Source organism: Tasmannia lanceolata, unplaced genomic scaffold (genome assembly GCF_043159265.1).
Source record: "Tasmannia lanceolata isolate RefF3 unplaced genomic scaffold, GAP_Taslan_0.1 ptg000025l, whole genome shotgun sequence".
NCBI classification, from domain to species: Eukaryota; Viridiplantae; Streptophyta; class Magnoliopsida; order Canellales; family Winteraceae; genus Tasmannia; species Tasmannia lanceolata.
In genome coordinates this window covers 7,934,009-7,944,361 of record NW_027518702.1, presented here as the reverse complement: position 1 = coordinate 7,944,361, position 10,353 = coordinate 7,934,009, and the positions used below count along the sequence as shown (strand labels likewise).

At 37.8% G+C, this 10,353-nt stretch overlaps 1 pseudogene; it reads right to left on the bottom strand.

The window, feature by feature from the left end:
• Positions 1-9,735: 9,735 nt before the first annotated feature.
• LOC143857610 (ethylene-responsive transcription factor ERF109 pseudogene) lies at positions 9,736-10,353 on the bottom strand (annotated as a pseudogene).

Here is a 10,353-nt window from a genome sequence, read left to right as displayed (position 1 = left end):
TACAATTGCTTTAACCTTGGTGGCAATCCTCACCACGGAGAAAAAAGGGCTCCGCTTCTCCGAATACTCGCCCGAATACAAATCTTGAAAAGATGAGAGAAAGAACTAAAAAATCCCTTCACAAGGGTTACAAAAGATGTACAATTGAGAGCCTATGATCCAAATCCTAGAGTTGGTGATGAGAGGCACAATTGAAGCTTGATTCACTCTTGGGTATTCAAATGAAGTTTAAGAGTGTTAGGATTGATGGTTTGTATGTTTAGAACACCCATATTTATAGGAAAAACAAAATATGACTGTTCAGTGGCATTACGGTAATTCCAGCAAAATTCCAAACGGCTCTTTTTCAGACCGTTGGAGTGTTCTCGGAGTTCCGAGAATAATTCTCGGAGTTCCGAGAATTCTCGGAGTTCCGAGAAAAAATCTCGGAGTTCCGAGAAGCCTCACAGAAATTGGAAAAAGTCTACTGGACCATTTCTCGGAGTTCCGAGAATAATTCTCGGAGTTCCGAGAATTCTCGGAGTTCCGAGAAAAACTCTCGGAGTTCCGAGAAGCCTATGCAGAGCAGATTTTCAATTCTGTTTTTGGGCTTCCAGTTCTCAACCAAGATGGGATTGCTATGAGGGTTCCAAGGTGTTGGAACTCCACAAATACAATCACTTGTTTATTTAGGGTGTGTGAGATTACTTTAATTATGCCTCTAAAAACCTAATCTAGGTTTGGATCAATTATATTAAAAAATGGTCTTCAATATTAATTTCTTCATGTCTTCAAGTCTTCATGACTTCTTGCTTGATGACTTTGGCCTTCCAATTAGTGGTCCAATGTGGGCTTCTTGGCCTTCAATCCAAGCATCCTTGATCTTACTTTATCAAGATCTACAACTTAGACAAACAAACACATTAGTGATAAATGATCACTTGTGTATTGGAATCATCAAAACAAGATGGGAATGCCAAGGTAAAAACCATTGGGCTTACAATCTCCCCCTTTTTGATGATGACAAGCACAAGAGATTTACAAATCAAAGCATATACTCTTTTCACATTTTTCTTACACTAGAGACTTTACTCTAGATTCTTCTCCCCCTTTGTCATCAACAAAAAGAAGGGGTAAGAAAAACAAGGGTTTAAAATTTACAATTTTAAAGCTCCCCCTTTTTCAAAGAAAAATTCAATTTTAACTCCCCCTAGTTAAAATAATTTTACAATACAAGAGGGGTTATCAAACAAAACATACAAATGAAATATATTCAATTTTAAGTTCAAAAACCCCTAATCTACACAATATGAATATCATCATATGGGGGTTTTGGGAACCCAAGATTTCTTGGTCCCACATCTAGCCCTACTCTTGGATGCACATTGGAATTGGTAATGACCATTCATTCCACAAAAATGGCATCTAACAAGAGGGTTAGATACACTAGTCCTATCATGATAAGCATGTTGAGGTCTAAGACTAGTTTTACTTAGGATTATGTCAATAATTTTATTTCCATTTAGAAATCCATGTAAACATAATCTAAGTCTTTCATTTTCATTATGAAGATGGGATGATTGAACTAAAAGCTCATTTCTTTCATCTTCATAAGAATTGGAGGAGCTTGCCATATTTTGAAATTTTAAAAGTTGGCAAGTTTTCTCATCCAAGCTACCCTTAAGGGTATTAATCTCAAGTTTATGATTTTCAAGTGTAACTTGTTCTTGAGATATGGAAGAAGATAAATCACTTTTCAAAAATTCAAGTTCTTTTTCAAACTTTAAAATGGATTTTTTAAGAACTTTGTTTTTGGAAATTTGGGTATGCAAGGTTTCACATAATTCATCATAAGGTATGCTATCACTTTTACTACTAGATGAAGAATATGAGGGGTTAGAGTTTACCTCAACTTCATGGGCGAATGTCATGAAGCAAAGATCATCTTTTTTATTTTCTTCCCCTTCACTTGAGCTTTTGCCCGATGTGCTTAACGCATCCCAACCGGCGGCAAGAGCCTTATGCTTCTTCCAATCCTTCTTACCCTTGTACTTAGAGGAAGTTGATTTTAGAAGTGGACAATCCGGTCTTTTGTGTCCTATCTTCCTGCAATTGAAGCATCTTAAGGCTCCATCAACATCACTTTCTTCTTTCTTTTTCTTATCTTTCTTATGCTTCTTTCTCCACAAGCTCTTGAATCTTCGTAAAGCTTCTTCTTCGTCACTATCCGCTTCACTTGATGAGTCTTCCTTGGAAGCCTTGAGTGCTAGGGATCTAAATTCCCTCTCCTTCTCCTTTGGCTTCTTTTCCTCTTGTCGGCTAGTAAGGAGCATCTCATGGGTGATGAGAGATCCTACAAGCTCCTCTATGGTTAGCGTCTTGAGATTTTTTGACTCTTGAATCGCGGTCACCTTTGGATCCCAATGGGGAGGAAGAGACCTAAGTAACTTACTCACAAGCTCATCGTTAGGATAAGATTTACCAAGATTAGCTAGTTCGTTAGAAATAATAGAAAAACGAGTATACATTTCCGAAATACTCTCGTTTGGACTCATTCTAAACATTTCATACTTGCTCTTTAACAAGTTTATTTTGGAATCCTTGACTTGTGATGTTCCCTCATCGGTAGTTGCAAGGGTATCCCAAATAGTCTTGGCGGAATCAAAAAGAGCAACTCTATTAAACTCCTCGGTAGCTAAGGCACAAAACAAGGAATTTATGGCTTTGTAGTTCAAATTAGCTTGCCTTTTCTCTACCACATTCCATTCTTCAAAAGGATTGGAAGGTACATTGTATCCATTTTCAACAATGTACCAAAGTTCCACATCTATCGAAAGAAGATAGATGCGCATCCTTGTTTTCCAATGTCCATAGTTTGACCCATTGAAGAAAGGAGGTCTAGTTGTGGAATGGCCTTCCGGAAGTCCGGTTCCAATTTGGTGTGCCATTTCACAATTAGAAGTTGCCAAATAAAATCTTTCCCTAGTTAGATTTTGAAATAACTTTCACAAAAATTTTAAAATCTTTTAAGAGCCAAGGCTCTGATACCAAGTGAAAATCCGATATAGGGGGTCCCAAGTTATAATAGAAATGGCAACTATGAGGAGGGAGAATACGGTTGTTTAAGAAAACTAGAATTTACCAATTTGAAAAAAACTTAAACCGATTAAGAGATCAAAAACAATATTTTAAGCATACAAGTTAAATCTAATGGTGCAATGCAAATGAAAGAGCAAAGAGATAGAAAGAGTGCACCCGAGATTTAAAGTGGTTCGGTCCTCAAACCCGAGGCCTACTCCACTCCACCAACCAAACCCGTTGATGGCTTCACTATTTGATCTTCTTAACCTTGGCGAAGATCGGTGCCAATTACAATTGCTTTAACCTTGGTGGCAATCCTCACCACGGAGAAAAAAGGGCTCCGCTTCTCCGAATACTCGCCCGAATACAAATCTTGAAAAGATGAGAGAAAGAACTAAAAAATCCCTTCACAAGGGTTACAAAAGATGTACAATTGAGAGCCTATGATCCAAATCCTAGAGTTGGTGATGAGAGGCACAATTGAAGCTTGATTCACTCTTGGGTATTCAAATGAAGTTTAAGAGTGTTAGGATTGATGATTTGTATGTTTAGAACACCCATATTTATAGGAAAAACAAAATATGACCGTTCAGTGGCATTACGGTAATTCCAGCAAAATTCCAAACGGCTCTTTTTCAGACCGTTGGAGTGTTCTCGGAGTTCCGAGAATAATTCTCGGAGTTCCGAGAATTCTCGGAGTTCCGAGAAAAAATCTCGGAGTTCCGAGAAGCCTCACAGAAATTGGAAAAAGTCTACTGGACCATTTCTCGGAGTTCCGAGAATAATTCTCGGAGTTCCGAGAATAATTCTCGGAGTTCCGAGAATTCTCGGAGTTCCGAGAAAAACTCTCGGAGTTCCGAGAAGCCTATGCAGAGCAGATTTTCAATTCTGTTTTTGGGCTTCCAGTTCTCAACCAAGATGGGATTGCTATGAGGGTTCCAAGGTGTTGGAACTCCACAAATACAATCATTTGTTTATTTAGGGTGTGTGAGATTACTTTAATTATGCCTCTAAAAACCTAATCTAGGTTTGGATCAATTACATTAAAAAATGGTCTTCAATATTAATTTCTTCATGTCTTCAAGTCTTCATGACTTCTTGCTTGATGACTTTGGCCTTCCAATTAGTGGTCCAATGTGGGCTTCTTGGCCTTCAATCCAAGCATCCTTGATCTTACTTTATCAAGATCTACAACTTAGACAAACAAATACATTAGTGATAAATGATCACTTGTGTATTGGAATCATCAAAACAAGATGGGAATGCCAAGGTAAAAACCATTGGGCTTACACTTTACTTAGTGAAAACACATCAAAGTTAACCAGAATTGCATAGTAGACATGTCTTTGAACTAGCGATTCTATTTGGTTAACCGGACACATCTCACACATAAGAATTTATCTCTTTAGGCAATTTCTAAAAAACCGACACATGAATTGGCCTTGTGTCTATATCTTGGTTTCATGAGTGCTCTAGAAACTAGCCAGGTCTCATAGGAAGCGGCACCACTCCCACACTCACATAGGTAGACTTATCAAGAGTGCCCCTGTAACTATAACACTCCAACACTTTGTTATAAGTCTATTAAGAGCTCAAATGCTCAGCCTTTCCCTTTTATACATTACAGGTACCAAGCACTTTACCTTGTGATGGAAATATAATATATATTATAGTGCTTACAATCACTCCATATGATGTACTTTGACTCATTGAACTCAAGACTTGATATTTATTCAAGTGTTGAGTCGAGGTTCCATCATTGGTGACTATTTGGTAATGGCTTTAACCCCATCCCTAATGATGTTTTACACACCATATCTCTCGCAAGAGCTTTAGTAAATGGATCAGCCAAATTTTGGCTTGATCTCACAAAATCAATAGTTACTACTCCATTAGTAAGTAACTCTCTCACAGTACTGTGTCTAAGTCCTATATGCCTGGACTTACCATTATAAACATGATTATATGCCCTTGATAGTGTGGCCTGACTATCACAGTGGACATAAATCGATGGCATAGGATTAGGCCATAACGGAATTTCCAATAACAAATTCCGAAGCCATTCCGCCTCTTTACAACATGCTGCCAGAGCTATAAACTCTGCTTCCATAGTGGATGTTGAAATGCATGTTTGTTTCCTAGAGGCCCAGGAGACTGCTCCCCCACCAAGGGTGAAAATCCACCCACTGGTTGATGTATGATCTATACGCTCAGTTATCCAACTAGCGTCAGTGTATCCTTCTATTACAGTTGGATACCCACCATAACATAAACCATAGTCTATAGTTTTCTTTAAATATTTTAATACTCTATAGACTGCATTCCAATGAGAGAAATTTGGATTACTGGTAAACCTACTAAGCTTACCCACAGCAAATGCTATGTCTGGCCTAGTACAGGTCATAGCATACATAAGGCTACCAATCACACTAGCATACCCTAGTTGAGAAATAGTCCTTCCAGAATTAAGATATAACTTCCCACTAGGATCAAAAGGAGTTGAAGCAGGTGAACAATCAAAATGATTAAACTTTTTAAGAACTTTTTCAATATAATGTGACTGGGTTAGAATCAAACTACTGTTATGTCTTATGATTCTTATACCCAAGATCACATCTGCTTCACCCATATCTTTCATATCAAAGTTTTGAGATAAAAATAATTTAGTACTTTGAATACATTCAAAATCTGTACTAAATATTAACATATCATCAACATATAAACATATAATAACACCACTACCACCTTTAAAGTTACTATATACACATTTATCTGACTCATGAATTCTATAACCATTAGAGACTAACACCTTATCAAATCTTTCATGCCATTGCTTAGGAGCTTGCTTTAGGCCATATAAAGATTTGACTAATTTACAGACTTTATGCTCTTGACCAGGTAAAATGAAACCTTCAGGTTGTTCCATATACACTTCTTCATCAAGTTCACCATTTAAGAATGCTGTTTTAACATCCATTTGGTGAATGTGAAGTTTGTATATGGAAGCAAGAGCAATCAAGACTCTAATGGTAGAAATCCTAGCAACGGGTGCATATGTATCAAAATAATCAATTCCGGGTTTTTGAGTAAACTCTTTGGCAACTAACCTAGCTTTAAACTTTTCTATAGTTCCATCTACTTTGATCTTCTTTTTGAAGATCCACTTACACCCAATAGGTTTAGATCCAGGTGGTAGATCAACTAAATACCAAGTCTTATTACCCATAATAGAATCCATTTCGTCATTAATTGCTTCTTTCCAAAAAGCGACATCCTGTGACTTTATGGCTTCCGTATAGGTTTGAGGGTCACTTTCTACATTTAAATCTAACATTATAGAAGATTTGAGTTTTTCTCTTGTCCCTTCTACTAGGTAAGTAACAAAGTCAGGACCAAAACTCTTTTCACTTCTATCTCTTTTACTTCTTCTTATTTCACTAGGTTCACCATCTTTTGTTTGTGGTTCTAAAGAAAGTTCCACAGTATTACTAGGCTGAACTTCTTTTGGAATTGAAGTGAACCTATTCTCATAGAAGAAGGCATCTCTAGATTCAATTATTGTATTAATTTGTAGAAAATCATTAGGTTCTATAACTAGAAACCTATATGCCTTACTATGGCTAGCATATCCTAAAAAAATACACTCTATACCCTTCTCACCTAATTTTCTTAATTTAGGTTTAGGAACTTTAACAATGGCTCTACAACCCCAAACTTTAAGATAATTCAAGTTTGGTTTTCTTTTCTTCCAAAGCTCATAAGGGGTTACATTATTCTTTTTACTTGGTACCCTATTCAATATGTAACAAGCAGTAAGTAATGCTTCACCCCAAAAACTTTTATTCAAACCAGAATTAACAAGCACAGCATTAACCATTTCAGTTAAAGTTCTATTTTTTCTTTCTGCTACACCATTTTGCTGTGGTGTATAAGGGGCAGAAGTTTCATGAACTATGCCCACTGATTCACAGAAAAGAGGGAAATGGTATTCACCACCCCTATCAGATCTAAGGCATTTAATGCATGTTTCACATTGGTTTTCTACTTCTGTTTTATAAACCTTAAATTTTTCCAACACTTCATCTTTATGACTAAGTAAATATACATAGCAAAATTTAGTAAAATCATCTATAAAAGTAACAAAATACTTTTTACCTCCCTTCGTAGGAACACTATGTATATCGCATACATCGCTATGTACAAGGTCTAACAGATTAGAAGTTCTATCTACTGAGGGAAATGGTTTAGTTATTAATTTAGTTTGCATACATATTTTGCATTTATCTACTAAATCAATTTCACATTTTAGAATTAAATCTAACTTAACCATATCATGCATTTTCCTAGTATTAACATGTCCTAAACGATTATGCCATAAAGATAAAGAGTCAACAACATAAGCAAAGACATTCACTTTATTGATATTGAGTTTAAACATCCCTTCATACATATATCCCTTTCCAACAAAGGTACCCCCCTTAGAAAGAATGAATTTGTCAGATTCAAATACGGACTGGATTTCTTTGAAAAAGTAGTGAACGTGGACTTTCTTGTGGTTGTCAATGTCATTCTTTTACTCTATGGAAAGCTTCTGGAGGGTAAGGTGGGGACATGGCATGTGTTTGTTCCTTTCTCGCCCTGATGTTCTAGACAAAGTTCCTTCACAGACATTATATTATTGTACAATTGATAGCAGTGGATTCTCTGTCATGTAGGGGCATCATAGTCATTCCGATCTAACTTAGGGTCATCTCGGTCTAACTCCAGTTTAACCCAATAGTTCCGGAATGACCTAGTGTTCGACTGGAACGACCGTGAGTTAGTCTAAGATGATGACAATTCAAACCGAGATGATCTCGAGTGAGACTGAGATGACGGTGAGTCAAGCCTAATCAACCCCAACTTTTCCCGAAAGGACCTGACGCTTCAATTGCCAATGTCATTTCTTCTAGATTTTGCAAGACCAAATTTCTTCGCCCAAGTATTTCATCTTCTCAACTTCGATTGCATACATTTCTTAATCCAATTTTGTATTCTACATCTTTTTCGTCGATTTGAAGAGAAAAAAAATTGAAATAAATCACACCTAATCATTTTACTGTAGTGAAGACTCCGACGAACTGTATGATGGTCTAGTAAAGGTGGTGGCAGTCACGGCCATGGTTTAAAATTTCGGTTTCGGTACCGGTTTTGGACCCCTGAAATTTCAAAATTTCGGCCAAGGTGGTGGCAGTCACGGCCATGGTTTAAAATTTCGGTTTCGGTACCGGTTTTGGACCCCTGAAATTTCAAAATTTCGGCCGAAATCCGGCGAAACAAAGGAAAGAATATTTTATTTAATATTAAATTTCGGTGAAATATTAAATTAATTTAAAAATAGGCTTTTTCGGTGAAATTATGGAAAAATCAAAATTTCGGCCTAAATAAAATACCGTTTCGGGTTTTCGTGATTTCGGTGTCGGTCTCCACCGAAATCCAAAATTTTAGATTTCGGTCGAAATTTAAAACCATGGTCACGGCAACAATGGTCTTTTCCAAGGACGATGTCAAACTACTATGGCTAGGGCTAAAGATGAAGCTGGCGCCAATGGAAGAGGAGACATTTGGAGAAGAAGAAGAGTAACCAGTGCACGAGGCTCCCACCATTACGGGGTCTAGGGAGGGCTAGTTGTACGCAACCTTAACCCTAGTTTGCAAAGTGGCTGTTTCCGCGAATCGAAGTTGTGACCACCAGGTCACAATTGAGCACCCTTAACGCTGCGCCAAGGCTCGCAGGCAAAAAAAAAAAAAAAAAAAAAACTTTATTTTTATTCTTTATATGCACTTGACGGCAAAAAAGTCTTTTGGATGGTACCAACTGAATTTCAACCACCATCCGTTGATAATTTTAGAAATTTGAATTGGGTCATTTTCCCACTATTAAAACATGATTGTGGTGATATAATCATTTCCCTTTAAAAAATTACCAAATGCCTTAAACTAAAAGGAAAAAAAAAACAGAACAATCCAGGTGTTACCTGCTAGTGAAAATTCCAAAGCAACACTTTTCCAAAGCATAAACGGCTTCTAAATAGCACGTGATTCAGGCCAGCAAGATTATATTTTAATATATTTGTAGCACACACGGCTTGTACTCGCATTATAGCTCTGTGGTGGACCTGCCTTCTGTCCCCATGACCCAAAACATCTCAACCAAAGATAATTCTGTCATCTTTGGCTCTTTGCAATTGGGTGGACCCCTGTGCCCCAAAACATCCCAACCAGAGATTTTATACGGTGTTCCCACGTGTGTGTGTGAAGTCCAGTATTTTTCAAAACGTACAGTAGGGCCTACATATGATTATCCTAAAAAAAATCTCTCTCTCTCTCTGTTTTTTCAGAAAGGTTTGGCAACTTACATAAATACTTAAAAGAATGAAGAATTGTATTGATTTTATTGTATATATTGAATGAATATTTGTTATCATAGGTGAAACAGTTCTCAAAATGGAAGGTCTAACATGGTCATGGAGGTCGATTGCTCATTCCACAAGTAAAACTATAAAAGCACTAGTTGTAGTGACAGACTGACAGTCGCACTGGAATGAGGAAATTACCCCATTTCCATTATCATCCAATCCTCAGATTCCTCTAATCCAGGCAACTCCCATGGATCATTCTCTTGTTGGTTTTCAACTATCCCCAACTCGGCCTCGCCAAATTCGGAAAATTGGAGTGTTCATGAGACCATTCCTGCTGTTCTGGAGTTGGGTTTTGAGGGAAATCAAAATTGAGCTTGGCACGGGCGCCCCGGAATTCGATTGCCGCCTTGTCATAAGCCCGAGCCGCGTCCTCTGCTGTTTTAAATGTGCCCAACCAAACTCGAGCCGCTCTACGTGGGTCCCTTATTTCTGCTGCCCATTTACCCCACGGCCTCTGTCGGACCCCCCTATACTTCTTCTTTTTCTTACTAGCCTTTGTCTGATTATTTTCCACTTGGGGCACGAAAAAATCGCACCCCAAACAACCTTCTATACCGCAATATTGACAAGTGTAGGAGGGAAAGAGAGAAAGAGTACTAGTCTCTTCTGTGGTGGAGGCAGGGGAAGTAGAAGTAGAATTTCTTGCATTCTCATTCTGAGATGATTGGAATGGGATTCTGTCGGCATCGCCAGAGATTACCTTGATAAAAGCCGATACCATGATCTCCGTTTCGCGCTCGCCGGAATATGGGGAGGGGAGAAGAGTAGGGCTTGATGTGTGCAGTGAAGAACTTATGATTCTTTTGGAGGATTTTGCATTTGTTTCTGCCAT